The sequence below is a fragment of the Tupaia chinensis genome, unplaced genomic scaffold, assembly GCF_000334495.1.
Source record: "Tupaia chinensis unplaced genomic scaffold, TupChi_1.0 Scaffold000057_1, whole genome shotgun sequence".
Classification (NCBI taxonomy): Eukaryota; Metazoa; Chordata; class Mammalia; order Scandentia; family Tupaiidae; genus Tupaia; species Tupaia belangeri.
This window is the reverse complement of record NW_006159515.1, coordinates 3,894,299-3,911,904: the sequence shown is the minus strand read 5'-3', so window position 1 is coordinate 3,911,904 and position 17,606 is coordinate 3,894,299. Positions and strand designations below refer to the sequence as shown.

General features: G+C 41.3%; 1 long non-coding RNA gene across 1 annotated transcript; it reads left to right on the top strand.

The window, feature by feature from the left end:
• Positions 1 to 9,556: 9,556 nt before the first annotated feature.
• Positions 9,557 to 17,397, top strand: LOC114009972 (uncharacterized). The gene is made up of 3 exons (XR_003551369.1): positions 9,557 to 9,690; positions 15,946 to 16,105; positions 17,331 to 17,397. It is a non-coding gene; the product is annotated as an uncharacterized LOC114009972 (long non-coding RNA).
• The last annotated feature ends 209 nt before the right edge of the window (positions 17,398 to 17,606 follow it).

Genomic DNA, 17,606 nt, shown 5'->3' with positions numbered 1-17,606 from the left:
GAAACCTTTCCTCCCAGTGGACACTCTCATTTGGGTTGGGGTCTTCCTTGTTCTCAAAGTGGCTTTCAAATCTTCACTCCTTCACAGAATCACTGGGCCACTGCCCCTCTTTCAGGGAGCCCCTAGCTTATTGTCAGTCTCTTCATCTAAGTTGTGTACAATCCATCTCCACCCTGGACTCTTGGCTTCTTTTCTTCTTCAACAGACCAGAAACCTGGCAGGACCGTCCATCCCAGCCTATCTCCAAACTATCCCCACATCTTCCTGCTGCCCTGCCTCTAGGGAAACACAAGCTTTATCTGGGCTACGAAAATCCTGGGAATCAGCTTTTTATTTCTCCTTTTGCCCCTATTCTCAATCTTTCACATAGGTATTGGAGGAATCTCTTTAAAAAGTATCACACATGTCACATGCCTATTCAAAACTCTCTTGGGGCTTTTCATCACACTGATTCTAAAATGCAAAATCCTTACCATGGCAGAAAGGTCCTCTGGGATGGTCTCTGCCTATCTTTGTCCTCATCTCCTGCCATGTCTACCTTGCTCCAGGCACACTGGAGTCCTCTGACTCTACCAAGCTCCCTCCCTCTCCAGCATTTGCCTGGAGAGCTCCTCTTCCAGAAGGCCTCACATTTGCTTCTCACTTCATTCACGCCCTGCTCCATTGTTACCTCCCCAGGCATTTCCTGGTCATTTTATCTACTATCCCCAATCCTGCCCTCATTCCAGACTCTGTGCACACTTTAGGACCAGAATAATGGTGTTTTTGTGTATGCTTAGAGTCTCTTTGCTCCACTCAGTGTTTGAAGGCAGGGATGTGACTATCTTGCTCACTGTCATCCTTTCAGCACCCCAAGGAGCCCAGCTGAACACGACCCATGTGCTTAATCATCAGGTGTAGACAAAGGAAGGAATGAACCACCAGACACTCTTTTTTAGCTGTGTATCATAGCCACAGGCAGGCTTTTGTGGCTCTCAACTGCTGGGTAGAGACATAACACAGTAAGTCCTTTTCCCAAAGTGTCACACTGAAGAGTGGCCTTCCCTGCCTCTTCTAGTGTGACTCTCATAATGGTGTAATTACTCTCAGGTCCTGTAATAGGCTTGTTCTGGTCCTGTTCTTTCTAAACTTCTGTCGATGATTTAAAGACCTCCTCATTATCTAGCACAGGCCAGCCTGCATCTCCAGTTAGAATGCAGAAGAGTGTGTAGTGTTTTCTTCTGTGTCTCCTCCATCTCTATTCAGAATGGAGGAGAGTGTGTGCTTTCTTTCTCCCTCTGTGCTGTATGGAGGAGGAGCTTCCCTCTGAAGGAGAAAAGGCAGACAGTTCCTGCTTGATTGTCAGGGTTCTCAGTCTTTCTGTCCTTTGTTATTCTGTTGGCAAGAAGGTCTCTCAGCAAGCCTGAGGGGAAAGTTTCTCTGATCTTTACATGAGGGGCTTTGAACTTGGGTTGGAATTCTGAGAAAAGCAGAAAAATCCCCTTGAGCCAAGTGCTATCCTCCAACTTAAAAGTTGGGATCTGCTCAAATACAAAAACTGTCATTAATACCCCACTCTGGCCTCAGCTTTCTAGACCTCCAGTCATCTCCCTGGCTTTGATCCCCTTCAAGACTGTTAAGAGTCCGTACCACCAGCCTCTGAAGTTCTTGGGAATAGTCTAGAGAGTTGTAGAGGCCTAGAAGAGTGTGATTGAGACCTGCTCTGACAGGATTCCTAAAACCTCGGTCCCCTGAGGATGGACATTTTCTCTTGTGCCTGGATCCATCTGTTCTGTGTAACTGTAAAGCTGACCCCTGTTCTTATCTCATGAGTGGATTTCATAGGATGACTGGGCTCCATGTCTTTTATGAAAAGAGAAAGTCACAGTGTCCAAGGCTACAGAGGCTGGGAATCATCTGCTGCAGATGGGAAGAGAGAGAGAGGTTTTATGTTGGAGACAAAAACATTGTGCAAGCTCAACTGGATTCTTTCTTAAAGCCTTGTTTTCACGCACACACTGAGTCTGCTTGGAATAAGGAGAAAGTATTAGAGGTATGATTTTTGGAAAGATAAATGAGGAAACTAGCATTGTAAATGCTTATAGGAGACTCTATTGTAAAAGAAGGTGGGGGGATGGCCGTGCCTTGCCTGGTGTTATGTAGAAAGCGCATTAACTGATGCATTGCATGTTTTGTTGGTAGCATAATGATGTGCATCTCCCACTCCATCTCTCCAGACTCTCTATGTCTCAAAGCCACACCACACTAACTGCAAGCTCATTAACTGCACACCACTCTAGGTCTTAGACCCTGAAATTCTTTTCCTCATCAATTATCTGTTGAATTCCTACTTCTTTAGTACTCAGCTCAGACACCACCTCTTCCATGAAGCCATCTCTGATACTTATACCAGAAACCCACTGGAATGGATTTCTCCTTTTGTTTAATCACCTCAGCACTTTGTGTTAGGATTTTTATTGAGAAGTAACATGGATCGGTTAAGAGAAAGAACGTGGGATGCACAGAATCAGACAGACTGAGGCGTCTTATCTAGAATCAGTGATGGAGTCTGTGTGATCTGGGTTGAATCACTTAACTTGTCTTAGCTTCAACTTCTCATCTTTGGAAAAGTGAAAATATCCAGGTCATAGGGCTGTGGTGAGCATGAAGATAAAGAATATTAAGCTCTGTGCATATGCTTGGTGTTCCATAAATCTCCTCCCTCCCCAGCCCTTGTATCCAGCTAAGTATTAGAGTTAGTCTACCTTCCTCATTAGCAAAAAACTCAGTGAGGGTAGGGATGACAGTTATGCTCCAGGATGATGACCATGATCCTAGAGGACCTTACACAATGTTCAGTAAGTGCTCAATAAATATCTGACAGATTAAGTTCAATTTCCCTAGCTCGTTACCTTCCACATCTGTCCACTCCCTGGTGCTCATAGGAAATGGTGCTATTTGTATGGAACATTAGGGTAACCTGAGATGATTTGAGGGACTTAGGGTGGGACTTAGTGGAAAGATAGACCACATTTATTTTTTTCTGCATTATGATAAGGAAAATTAAATACTGAGAAATGCATGAAATATTTTACTTAATACTTTAAAATACAATCTCCTTAAACTAGTGAACTCAGGAAGTTTACAGAGGAAGCTCTGAAAATAGAATTCACAACTAAGTTTGAGTGATTTTGAAAACATCATGTTTCACATTTTTTAATCACTATAAAATATTTACAGACATTAATAACTCCCAGGATACTGCAAGTCTGTTCAGGGGAGCACCAATTAGGAAGACCAGCTTTAGTCAATGTTTATTCAAAGTCCAGACCATTTTCTAAGGGAGGTAGCTGACTGGCCTGGGGGAGCGCCCTCATGGAGGTCAGCGTGAGTCAGCGCAGCAGTGCTAATTAGCACAGGCTGGCGACCTGCGCCCAGGAGTCGGCTGGCAGTCAGCAGATAATGCTGCTTAAATAGCTCCTGACTTTCAGTTGAGCCCAATCTCTTCTGTCTTTACTTTAAAAGGAGACCGCTATCATCCACAATGTACCTTGTTAAAATGCAGGGACATCCTAACAAGGTCGTTGATTCGTTCTGGGCATGGCTCATGTTTATAATTCTGGGTCTCTGGTTCTGTGGAGCATGTCGATTGGCCTTGTTTAACGTACCATTCCAGAATGACTTTGAAAGATACCGTTGATTCCAAGGGACCCACTGCCTGCCAAAACTGTGTTCCAGGAGAAGAGATGGAAGGGAAGCCGAGAGGTACAACCTCAGGGATTGGAAAATTAGACAGACGTAGCCATCTGTTACTGCTTCCACCTAGCTTGTGGGCGGCTGTTATTACAGGGCTATTTTTACAGGTGCATATTTTTGTTTTGTTTGTCCTCCATTTGTCTTTCTGGATTCATTTTGAAGCACTTGAGGCAATCGAGGGAGCGCTCAGGCTCTGTAAAAACTGCAGGATGGCTCCGAGTCTGGCATGGTAGGAAAAGATCTGTTCAGACATTCTGGTATATTATTAGGTGGTGGTGGTGGGAGAGAGGGCTTGATGAGGACACCTGCTTGGCCATGTGAAAGACATCAAGCTACATAAGGGGTCACTTGCAAGATAACTTTCATTTCCCCATCTCTGCCAGACTGAGACACTTGAGGGACATGCAACCCTGATAACAGAATACAATTAGAAGAAGGCCAACTCACATATATGTGGGCAATAATTACTGGGTTGTCAGGAAAGTCATGATGCATTTTTTGCATAGAAAATTATGTCATGACTTTCCTGACCACCTGGTATTTCTGTCTTTATAATCCTGCCCTAAAAGCAGTTGTATATAACGTGTCAAGTCACCTGGGCCTCAGTGAAACTTCTCTTTAGATTATGTTTCCACTTTGCTTCTAGAAGTTCTCATTTAAAGGGATGTTTGGGTTATAAAACCTCAAGTAGGGGCTGGCTGTTTAGCCCAGGGGTTAAGAGAGCCAGATCCCACATGGCTGAGCACAGTTTGAATCCCAGCCCCAGAGGATTGTAAAAAGTGCAGTTGTGTGTTTTTGCGTGCTCAAAATTCTGATGGGAAGGAGTAAGGGGGGGATAAAGGATTGGGGCATGACCATGCCCCATTGGGGCATACATGTGTCCCCAGCAATTAAAAAAAAAGGAGGGGGACATCAGGTGTTCTATGCTTTCTTTCTATTGGGCACAGATTTTTATCATTTGTTCACACTTAGTATACATTAAATACCACACAATTATTAAACACACACCATGAACCAAGCACTCTGATAGTGGCTGGGGACACAGGGATGGATGAAATAGACCTTGTTCTTGAGAGTTCTCTGCCTGGTGAGGTAAACAGAGAGCTGAGTCTACAGGTGCACCCAGTGTGGTGTGTGCTATAGGAAGGCTGAAGAGTGCACCAGGGAGAGACAGAGGGAGTACTTAAATCAGTCTTTAAGTACTTAAATCAGTACTTAAATCATCAGGGGAGCCTCATTAAAAGGCAACAGATGCACCTAGATTCCTGTCTTCAGAATAAGTAAATATTAATTCGATGGCTGAGACATGGAGGGAAGAACGTGGCAGTCCAAGAAGATGGAACAGTACATGCAAGGTCCTGAGGTAGAAACAAACTGACTCACTCTAAGGATAAAAGCATCAGATAGTTTGTTAAGGCTGAGAACAAGTTGTTTGAGGAAGAGAGAAGAACGGTGATAAGACAGAGGAGGTTGGCAAGGAGGAGATCATGAAGGGTCTCATATGAAAGCCAAGAACTTTCTTAGAAAAGTAATGGGGTTGGTAAAATAGTGTGAGTAGGTGGTAGCATGGCCATACCTGAATATAAGAGCAAACATCTTGGTGACAATGAAGAGGATAAACTGAAGGACATTAAAATTAGAAGAAAAATTGCCAAGAGAAGATGAGGGCAATGAAGTTGTAATGGCAGGGATGGAGATGGGAAGATAATTTTGAAACTACTTTGAGAAGGAGGTGTAGACAGAAAGAATGTCTGCACGGATGCAAAAGACCAGTGAGGAGTTCAGTGATTCCTGTGTTTTCATAGAGGGATTTGCTGGGCGGTGGTCTATTAGGGGAGATCGGGATTCAGGAAGCAGAAGAGAGTATGGAGTTGGGGAGGGACAGGGAGAATTTCACTGGGATACTTTAAGTTGGGATTGCCATATGAATATTCCTTAAATTCCACTTTCTTCATAGTAATAGCCCTCCAAATAACCCACCATCTCAGAGTGAGCCTGCAGTTGTTTATCTTTGAGAATGGCTTCTGACCTGCTCCTCTGTTCTGTCTTTCTCTTCCCTTCCACATATATCTAGTGGTCTTTCTGTTTATCTCCCCATTCATCTTCCTCACCTATTTCAAGCCTCTCCATCCATCTCACTTAATGTTCATGTCCTGAGTAACACATATGACATCACATGTGGTTCTGTGTCTGATTCCTGCCTTCCCTTCCTACGTGATGGGGTGCAAGTGTGTGACCACGGGACATAGAAATGGCTGGCTGAGTGGAAAACAATCTATGTAAGATGCTGCTGGAGATCGCTGAGTATCTGTTTGCAATAGGAGATTGAAGTAGCAGTGTCATGGACTGGCCTGTGGAGGCGGAGAGATTCACTTGTTCTTTACCTTGATCCTCTGTTCTGGAAAGAGCCTCAGGGCTCCAGTTCCTTGCTTTTGCCAATACCTGGTCATTGGGAATAGAGCAGGGATACCAACAGAAACCCAGTAGATGCCCTGCCTTCCTAGGTGAGCTGGCAGCCCTGAACCTCATCTAATACACACTTTTCCACATTACTCTGCTCTTTTTCTACTTTCTGAGTTACCATGACTTGGCCATCTTGGGGCCCATCTCTGACTCTGAAAATTAAGATCTATTGATCTTCAGGTCTTCCTTCCAGTTGAGGGCACCACTACATCCACAGGTGACCTGTACAGTCCTGGGCACTGCAGTGGATAGTGACTAGGGTGCTGCCATCCTCCATCAACTGGAGTTCTCACCTGTGTACTTGACCTCTTCTTGATACCAGCATATTAGTGTCTGGAGAGTTCATATACTAATACATGCATGCAGGCTATATTCTAAGCTTGTTTAGGGCAGAGAGGCTGCTATATTCTTTCAGTACCTAACACTTGTCCTATGCTTAAAAAATACATGTTATTGGGAAGGTATGTGGTCAGGTAAATGTTCTTGAAATAGTCAATAATAATAGCTTAGATATACATATAGAAATAATGCAAAATTATTTTTATTATAGTTCTTGGGTTTTCCTTTTTAGTACCTACTATGTGTCAGGTAGTGTTTCAGGCACTCTACATACATTATCTTAATCCTCTCAACACTTACATTAAGTGTGGTCATCTTGTCTTAGACATGTACTTATTAAGACTTCATGGGACCAGCAGTTAGCATTATGGCTATGTCGCCGGACTCTCATGTAGTCGACCGCGGTTCGACTCCTGGACCCAGTGGTTTGAAACTCACACCAGGCGCATGTGCGTGCGTGTTCAAGATCCCAAGAGGAGAATGGAGGAGAAGGGATTGTGGCATGGCCATCCCCCCTGGGGGGTGATTTCTCGCTTTCTGTCTTTCTGTCTCTCTCTGTCTGCCTGGTGAGCTCACGTGCCCTATAGCAAAAAACTCTAAAAAAAATGTAAGTTTATTTTTAGTTGCATCCATGCTCTTTCATAAGCACATTCTTGTTAGCAAATATCTTTGACAATAAAGTCTACCTGTAATCCACATGTAAGTCAGTGCCACCACACTCTCCCTGGGTCTGTTAAGCTCTATCCTTTATTTTCCATCAGATGCACCTACCAACCTCGTATATTGTATACACACACACACACACACACACACACATGCTTCCCTCTGCCTTCCCTCACTGAAATTCTGTGCTCCATTTGAAACGGGACCCTACTACTGTTTCATAAGATGTTTGGTGCTTTCTTTCTTTGGTGGTGGTGGTATGTGTGTGTGTGTTCACACGCATGCTTTTCTCTCTGTAGCTTTTGGTTATTCAACAGTCTTTAGAAGAAATATTCATCAGTATGTGAATGATAATACATTGTTTTTGGCTAGTGTTAGATGTCCCAGCTATTTCTGAAAGAAAAAAAAAAAGAATACTAGCTCTCTAATACAAATCACTTGCTTTTGGAATTTCTTTCCTTTTTATTAGTCTTTCTGTTTCTTCTCCAATTTTTTTCTTCTTTTCGATTTCCTTTCTTCAATATTTTCCTTTCACGTCTGTTGAGACTTTAATATTGGGGTTTCCTTGGAGACTTGTTACTGTAAAACAGTGAGCCATTTTATTGTAGGACTGGGTAAATACTGTGACTTATTGTGGTAAGATCAATTTAATGGCAAGGAAATGCTTATGTTCCAAGACCAATAATTACAACCCATTCCTCACCGGCTTCCCTACTTCCAGCATGGCTCCCCTGCAGTCAATCTTTCATGCAGCTGCCAAATTCATTTTTCTCATCTCCTGCTCTGACAGTGTCACCTCTCCTGTCACACTCCACTGTGGCTCACTGTTATCCTCATGTCCCTCCATGCGCAAAGCTGCCCCCTTAGCTGTAAGACCTTTACTCTCTCAAGTCTCCACCCTCCAGTGTTCTGCTATAAATACATTGACAGTAGGATCTCCTCAGCCCCAGAGACATTCTTTGGTCCATCAGGATTTAGTGGGGGTGTGCAGATAGATTCAGATGGATTTCGGCATTTTGTTCCCCGTGCCTCTGAATCTCTTCCCAGGCCTTCTAGACTCCTAACCCCATTCTTTGTTAAGGACTACCTGCTACAACTTCACTCCTTGAATCTATTTCCTTTAATAGGATGACAGATTGTACATTTAATGAAAAAGAAATCAATGTTGGTAGGATACATAACATAAAATTGATCATCTTAACAGTTTTAAATGTTTGATTCAGTAATGGTAAGTACCTCCACATTATAGTGTAACAAACCTCCAAAAAACTCTTTTCATTTGATTAAACAGAAACTCATTACTTGTTACACAAAATTCCTAACTCACTCCCTACTTTCAGCCTCTGGTAACCACCATTCTACTTTTGTCTCTGATTTAACTCGTCTAGATACCTATGGAAGTATTTGTTCTTTTTGTGACTGGCTTTTCTCTTCTTTCTTCTTTTATCTTCCTTCCTTCCTTCCTTCCTTCCTTCCTTCCTTCCTTCCTTCCTTCCTTCCTTTTTTTCTTTTCTTTCTTTCTTCTTTCTTTCTTTCTTTTTCTTCCTTTCTTTCTTTTTGAAGTGCATACCCATAGAGGTGTGCTCTCTCTAGAGAGAGACAGAGAAAGAGAGGGAGAGAAAGTGAAGTCACCCCCTAGGAACATGGCTATGTAGCATTCCCTTCTCCTCAGTTTTCCTTTTGGGATTTTGGGCATGCATGCAACCATGTGTGTTTTCCAAGATGCCAGGTTTGGCACTTGAACCTTGTAGTCAGCCGTGTGAGATCCAGCCACCTTAAACGTCTTCCACCAACTGACACATGACTTTTTTTTTTCTACTTACCATAATATCCTCAAGGTTCATCCATATTGTGGAGTGGCCATCCCCCTGCTTTCTGTCTCTGATTCTGTCTCTCTGGTGAGAGCACACACCCTATAGCAAAAATCTCTCTCTAAAAAAAGAAAAAAGAAGTACAGATATGCTCAAATGCAAGTGTGTGTGTGTGTGTGTGTGTGTGTGTGTGTGTGTGTAGTCAGTTTGCTAGGTGAAAATTACACATTCCCCTCCTTGCCAAGCGATTCTGAGGTTCTCTCCCAGATCCCTCATGAATTGACCCATGTGTGTAGAGAGCTCTGAGGTATCTGGGCTGGAGGACAGGTGGGTCACAAGAATGACTCATTTCTCTGGCATAAGACCGAGGCTAAATATGGTTCATACCTAACCTTACCCTTGAATCTTAGCCCTCCAAGGACAAAAAGAGGTGTAAAAAGAACTCACGGAAAAGGGCATGAAGAGTAATGAGTACTGTATGCCAAAGCCCAGAGCAGAGCTGACTAAGCCTCTTCCTTCCTCTCCCAGTCAGGAGAAAGCTTGAGGTCACACTCCAGCAGTAGAAGCCCTGCATGCAGAGACCAGGTTTTGAACATCTCTGGTCGCAGTTTCAGCTATGGCATCCAGCACCACAGCTTTGACCTTTGGCTTTGACCCTCTTGCATGGACCTCTCTCCAGGTATGCCTGCACGTGGATTTGAACTCTTCCTACACTCTTCCCTGTGTGTCTTTGTATAGGTCACGTGGAGATTTTCCTCGTCCTACTTATTGGATCTGCCCCATTTTCCCCAGTGAGGCTCCCCGTATATAGCTCTGCATTTTAAAAAAGAAAGCAGCTCATATTCGGGAATTATACTGCAATTTTGTGTTTGGGATCTTTTCTTTCTTTCTTTTTTTTTTCAATTCCTCCAAAGCAGATGCTATTTCTCAAGAAAATTTTGCCTATGTAAGAGAAGAGTGAAAAAAAAAAATGAGGATAAGGCATGCAATCACTTTCCTGCCCTCATTTGTTATTGTTTACATCTTCATCTGGCTTGATGGCAAATTCAATTGAAAAAGCTGATCTATCCACTCTTGCTTCTAACCGAGAGGCATGGATTTTCTCATGTTAGAGTCAATCTGAAAAACTCAATCAATATCTGCTTACAAAGCAAATCAGAGACACCATTCTCATGTGAAAGTTGAGGTCCCCTTGGGATTGAATTGGAAAGCCAAGCTGCCTTTACTTTTGGCCCACTTCTTTTCTCTCACTCCAGGGTTTTTATTTTTGTTCCCATCTCACTTTCCCACTTAATCCCCAGCCTCCATATGCCATCCAGTTTTCTGAACTTTCTCCTTGTGATCCAGGATTTGGAATTGGCCCACATCCTTACTCTTATTCTCAGCAGGTTGAAGAAAATAAAAGTAGCAATGGAATTCAAATCCCGTATGAATCAGCAGTCTGGAGAGCAGACCTTTCTGATGGATTCTCATCAATATGGAGCAAGAAGTATATTCCTAGAGTCCTGTAGGGGAGTGTTTAAAAGGCTCTTTATGTCCTTCCCTCCCCAAAAAATCAGACACATTTTCACCACCATGTCTTACTTTCTATTAGGATTTCTTTTAGGAAGTTTTAATGGAAAAGACATTAGGTTTTGACAATCTCACTAAAATGAGTGAGGAGACCCAGGAGAAGTCCCAATGGTGGTTAGATAAGAGACAGGAGAGAGAGACTTTTGCTGGATTCTGTTCACCTTGTCACGTCTCTGTGGTGACTGCCTGGCATCTGATGATGACTGGTGCTTTTCCCCACGGTCATCTGAACAATGGCCTGTACCTTACCAAGTGGTTTAGATACTGGAGTCTCTCCAATACACCATTTGTAATAGTGTGACGTTAGAAATAAGTCAAGCCCATTGTGTATATGTGTGTATACACAAATATAATCTAGCTCAATTCTCACAGCTACCTAGAAAGGATGTGTTGTTATCCTTCTTTAATAAATGTAAAAGTTGAAGATCTGAGAAGTGACATAACTTGTTTGACATCTCACAGTAAGTGACAGAATGGGGATTTGCACTAGAGGTCTGCATTTGCAAAACCTATGTTCTTTCCAGTGCTATCATGCTGTTTCCATGGTGGTAAAAACAATGATTACCAATCAAACTCCTTGCCCTACCATTTTCTCTCATATGATGCTTGACTGATAATAGTTGCCCAACAGCTATTAATTCCATTCCTTCTCTGTCCTTCTTTTCTTATCTAGCCAATTTTCTTTGCTGCTAGCATTTGCAGACTATCAAAATTCCCCAAACAGTTCAAACCAGTTCTGGGTATGAGCAGAATATAGAATCTGTCAGAATGTTTGCCACCCTGAGATTATGTTTTTATACACGATGCTTTTCAAATTGGGGGCCAATCAACTTGTCATTCACTGAAATATTCTTAGCAGAGATTCTGCAGACACATGGGGATGCATATGTCACATTTATAGGAAAAATTTTAAAATATGATTATTCCACTGACATCGATTCATTGTTAACCAACAATGAGATTATTTGGATGTATTCGGTGGCTCTTTTGGTTCAACTCAGCAACTCTTGATCTTCTTCAAGATTTAAAAAAAATTCTCCTAGCAGGATATAAAAACAAAATTGTATCCTCCTGCTAAAGTAGGAAAATGATTAAATATACTATAGATATTGGAGAAATGGTACCGAATTCAATCAATCTCAGTGCCAGTTTATAAAGTTCCATTTCACAGTCTGAACTTCTGCAATAGGGTTTCTGACATACCAAGCAGGGGGTTCCTTAGTTGAGGGTCTTTCGAGGTGAAATTCAGGGTGCCTTGTACTCTTCCTGGAAATAAGGCTGGTGCAGATTGGAAGGTGGCCAGAAGATGCAGTGTAACCACTGTGTTTCTCATTCTGGAGAAGTCCTACCTGTGAACCTATGGGTGCAGCAAGTACCGTGTACTGAAAGGAAAACACATCAGTTTATATCTCAGACAAAGAAAATGTGTGAAGCCCAGAATTGTACATCCAATGGCGTCCTGCACATGTCTGTTAGATAGACAGCTTAAACATAACTTGTTTAAAAGCAACCTCCCTTTCTGCCCTCCTACACCTGTCCACTCAGTTTATCCCTCTTGATGTTTGGTGCTGCTGTGCTTCCCGTTGCTCACACCAAATGCTTTAAAGCTATCCTCCCTCCTCTCATTCCCCCCACACTACGCTTCCCCCATTAGCATGCCCTGTGAGCTCTGTCTCCCCAGTACACACTACCTGAAGATTCCAATGACCTCACCAACACATGGTTTGAGTCAACCTCATATGAAGCTTGGATCCTTGCAGCAATATGCTACTGAATTTTCTGTTTCTTCCTTGTTCTAGACAGACTATTATAAACCTAGCAATCTGGTTAAAGCAAGGGAAGATCATACATCTTTGTCAAAACTCTCCTCTGGCTTCTCATTTCTCTTGGAATAAAAAATGCATTTCTTCTGATGATCTGTCAGGCTCCATGGTCTTGGTCCCTGTTCTCTCTCCAGCCTCCTCTATTTCTATTCTTTCCTCATTTTCCCTACTCCAGTTATTAGAACTTCCTTACTCCTCTTCACAGCAGCTCGATGTTGGCCTGAGTCTAGTTGCATTAATGACATTCTATCAGGTGTCCTCATCTAGCGTCTTTTGAGTTTATTTCAAAAATCATCTCAACACCTTCTGGAGAAAGTGTGAACCACCCTTCCAATTAATCAACAAGTCAGTTCTACTTCCAAAATACGTATATAGTGTGTCCTCTTTTTACCCTTTTACTTTTAATAATCCTTATCACACCATTCTCCCATTACTTACGTCTGAACTAAGTCCTGGGTGCACCTCCTAGAGATAGAGATAATCACATGGAATTTACCCCCTTATTCTCGTTTGTGTTTGTGTGTGTGTGTGTGTGTGTGTGTTTGTGTGTTTAGATTTTTGCTATGGGGCACGTGTGCTCACCAGAGAGAGCTGAAGATGGAGAGAAGTGAGGGAAAGTGAGAAATCACCCCTCCAGGGAGATGGCTATGCCACAGTCCCTTTTCCTACATTCTCCTCTTGGGATTCTAGGCAGGTACCCACAAGTGCCTAGCATGCTTTTCAGGCCAACAAGGACTCAAACCACAGAGTCAACCACGTGGGATTCAGTGCCTTAATCACCAGATCACCTGCTGATTCCAAATATGTTCTTCTTAAGGAGGCCTATCTTGACCTCCTTATTTAAAAGGACAACCTAGTAATTCTTGTACTAGAATGTAAACTTCATGAGTGCAGACATAGTTGTATATATATATTTTCTTTAAACTGATGTTCTCAAGAATGAAGAACAGTGGCTGGCAATAAATAATAAGCACTCATTATATATTAGTTTACTAAAACTAAATCTAAAGATATAAATGTAAATCTGGAAATTCCTAGTACTAAAATTGAATTTGACATTGTAGGATGTTGAATGAAGATAGTATAACCTCTTAAAGTCTGGTTTCTTCACATAGAGAAAGATGAGGGTCTGCAACTCCTAGTTCCTGACTTGGAGGTGACTCTCTACATTGTCATGAAGACATCCCCCCCCTAAAAAAAAATAGACCTCTCTGGGGCCAGAAGGTGACATGGTGAGTAAGGCACTGACCTCTCACATGGCTGACTATGGCTGAAGTCCAGGACCCAATGGTTTGAAAGTCACACTGGATGCGAGTGTGTGTGTGTATGTGTATGCCCCCAAAATTCTGAGAGGAGAATGGAGGAGAGGGGATTGCATCACCACCTCCTCCCCCGCCACCCATGGGGTGATTTCTCACTTTTCCTCTCTATGTCTCCCTCTGGTGAATACAAGTGCCCTAAAAAGACTGGAAACAAAACAAAACAAAACAAAAAACCTCACTATACAAAAGTAAAGGGCATACATGACAGAGAGTGTGGATGGCAGAGTGGGCTCATGCCCAGACCTGGAGGTGCCCTGGCAGCCAGTCCATACACTCAGAATTGCCCCTCTGAAAAATAAACATTGCCGTCTTGTCAGACTCTAGCTTAGGGCTAATGTGTAGCTGTAGTCTGACTGAGCCAGGAAAAATTTGAACCATGAAAAAGCCCAGGTAGCCGTAACGGTAAACACTGTTGGTAAAAATCCTATTGCTATGGAAACTTCCACTTAGCATTACATGTGTAGTGTTCTGACAATGACTAACTAGAATGATATAGCAAGCCCCTTGAATTATTTAAAATCACACCTCAAATTATTGTGAGCTTTGTGAGCTAACCTTGTGTTAAGGATATGATTGTGCTCTGAAGTTTAAAAATATTTTTACTTTGGATTTTAAAATGTTTGAGTAAGTTCTTTATTAAAAATACTTGCTTCAGAATTACTTGTCATTTTCTCAAACTTGTAATTTGTAATTAGAACAGCTGCATTGGTGCATAGAATTGTGAGGATCCTGTTTAAAGGTGCTCTTCCTCATTTTTAATGATTTTTCTACTTTTTGGCATTGTGATATATATTTTAATGCAACTAATTAAGATTTGTGTTTTAAAATTTATTTATCTATGTATTTACTTAATTACTTTCTTTTTACATTTACATCTTTTTACATTTAATCACTGTATATCTCCACAGTATACAAAGTAAATCTTCCCAGCATGAATACACTGCATATCAGTCCAGACAAAGACATTACCATGCACATTATCATTAACAGATAATTTCCCATTTTTTTTTGTCTATTAAATATTTTGCTTTTTTCCTCTTGATTCCCTCCCTTCCTGCCTCACATTGCCCACCCTCTTCCCACACTGACTCTAGTATCCATGGTTGTGCTCCATGTTTTCATACCTTACCGTCTTTCAGTTTCTGCCATAGAGAACAGATATTCAGTGTATATTAAGTGGGGACATACAATGCCTCTCTTTCACAGTCTGCCTTAATTCACTTAGCATTAAGTCTTCCATATTAATCAACTTTGTCAAAATGCCAGGGTCTCATGTCATTTTTTTTTTTTATGGTTGACCTAATTAAGATTTGTAAGCAATGGAAAAAATAAAAATTTTAATTTTATTTGCAAATTAGTAGATATTCAGTCATAAATATAAACTTTTTTTGAAAAAAGAGAGAGAAATGATTTTTACCCATTCATTCATTATTTCATTCAACAACTGTCTATAATGCATTTACTATGTGCTAAAGCCTGTTAAGGAATGAAGAAATGGTAGCTCAGAAATGCCTGCAGATCATACCCTATTCAAGAAGTGTACAGACTAGTGAGAGAGAGAGGAGAGAAATCAAATAATAACTAAACACAGTGTAATTTAAATTGGCCTAGGTATGTCTAAGGAAAAGCGGAGACTGAGCCACAGGTTAACCTGAGCTGGTTAGTGGAGGGAGCTGCAGCACCCTTCCACTGTCTAAGGAAAAGCGGAGACTGAGCCACAGGAGACCTGAGCTGGTTAGTGGAGGGAGCTGCAGTACCCTTAATGGGTACCTGGGACCTGAAAGAGTTAGCCAGCTAACGATAGGGGTGGGTGCTTCTGGGAGCTGTGAACATTCTGGAGGATTGAAGAACATGAGTGAAGGCCCTGGGTGAGTAGAAATGAGAAGATCACAAAAGAGAAAGATGATAAAATGAAAAGGGCTGGGTTGTGTGCCTTTGTAAGCTGCATGAAGAGCTTGGAAATATTTGTAGAGTAAGAGAAATCCACTGAAAGGTTTCAAACAAGAAAGTGAGATGATTGGATTTTATTAAAAGGTTATTTTGAGTGGTGACTGGAGAATGAGTTAGAGGTGGAATGGAGATGGGTAACAGCACTTTGGAGGCTTATGCACTTGGTGGTGGTGGGAATTATTGGTAGTGAAGATGGTGCAAAGAAAACCCATTGGACACATACTTGGAAGTAGAACTGACTAGTCTGATATGTGGCTTATTCTTCAGAAAATGTTGAGATAATTTTTAGAACAGGCTCTAAAAATAGTGTGTGAGGACACCTGCCAGACCATCAGGAAGGAATCCAGACTCAGACCAACAATGGTGATGGAGACGGATTGGATTCAGCACCTGGAGCTCGATGGCTGCCATGGGACAAAAGACTCAGGTATCTTATTTCATCACCCTCTAGACATTTAGCTAACAGTGGATATTTCCATAGCCCTGACTGTCAACTGCCAGCTTTGAATTTTACTTCTGCAGAAGACTCTTGAGAGTGGTTATTCTCCTATGTGTATCAAAAAGGACTTACTCTCTTCAGTTCCATGAGAATCCACACAGAGTTGCCAGTATCCCCAGCATCCTACAACACTTACCTTTTAAAAAGTAATACATGTAGTAATGAAAAGTAATACATATTAAAAAGTAGTAGATGTAGTCTCCTACTAGCTATTTCTCTTCTCCAAATCCTAGTCTCCAGAGACAACCACTATTGACTTCAACAGTGTTACTGTAGTTACCTTTATCTCTGTAATAATATGACCATATTACTATGTCCTGATTCATCAATTTTTTTATTGAGGTAAATTTCACACAACATAGAATTAACCATTTACAAATATAGAATTCAGTGGTATTTAGTGCAGTCACAGTGTTCTACAACCCCTCTTTAGTTTCAAAACATTTTTGTGACTCCAGAAGAATGCCTATACCATTTAAATGAACACTTATCTTCATTTGTCTTACCCTCCATTTGAGGCAACTGCTAGTCTTCTTTCTGCATCTATAAATTTTCCCATTCTGGATATTTTATATAAAATAATTGTACCATATGTAATCTTTTGTGTCTGGCTTCTTTTGCCTAGCATAATGTTTTCAAGGAGCATATAAGTTGTAGCATGTATTAGTACTTCATTTCTTTTAATGGCTGAGTAATATTCCATTTGATATAGGGACAATTTGCTTATACTTTCATGTGTTGATGCACATTTGGGTGATTTCCACCTTCTGATGCTTTTGATTCTGTAAACATTCATGTTTAAGCCCAGCCACAGTGACACAGTGATAGATCAACATGTTGTCATTCTGGAAGCCATATGGAAGATCAGGGTTCAGTTAACTGGTCAACTATACACATCAAGCACGTACACCCAAGTGTGCCCATCATCCTAGCTGAATGAGAAAAGCCTGAGGGAGAGGGGTAATGGTGTAAGATTCTGTTCAGGGTGATTATCTTTTTATTTCTATCTCTCTCTCATGAAAAAAAGAAATGAACTAAAAGAAAACAAAAACCAAAATATATATGTTTAAGTTTCTGTATACACATTTGTTTTAATTTCTCTTGGTATGTACCAGTGAGTTGAGACTTTTTTTTTCCAAATTGTTCTCCACAGTGGCTGCACCATACTACATTCTCACCATCAATGCCCGAGAATCTATTTCTTCACATCCTCACCAACACTTGCTACTTTCTGTGTTTTTATTATAATTATAAACATTTCATGTGTGTGAAGTGGTTTTGATTTATATTTCCTTAAAAATTCATGAAGTTGAACATCTTTCACATGCTTGTTGGCATTTGTAAGTATTTTTGAAGAAACTGTTCACTTCTACTGCATACTTTTTTAATTGAAAGTTTTGTCTTTTTGTGTTGGATTCTAAGTGTCCTT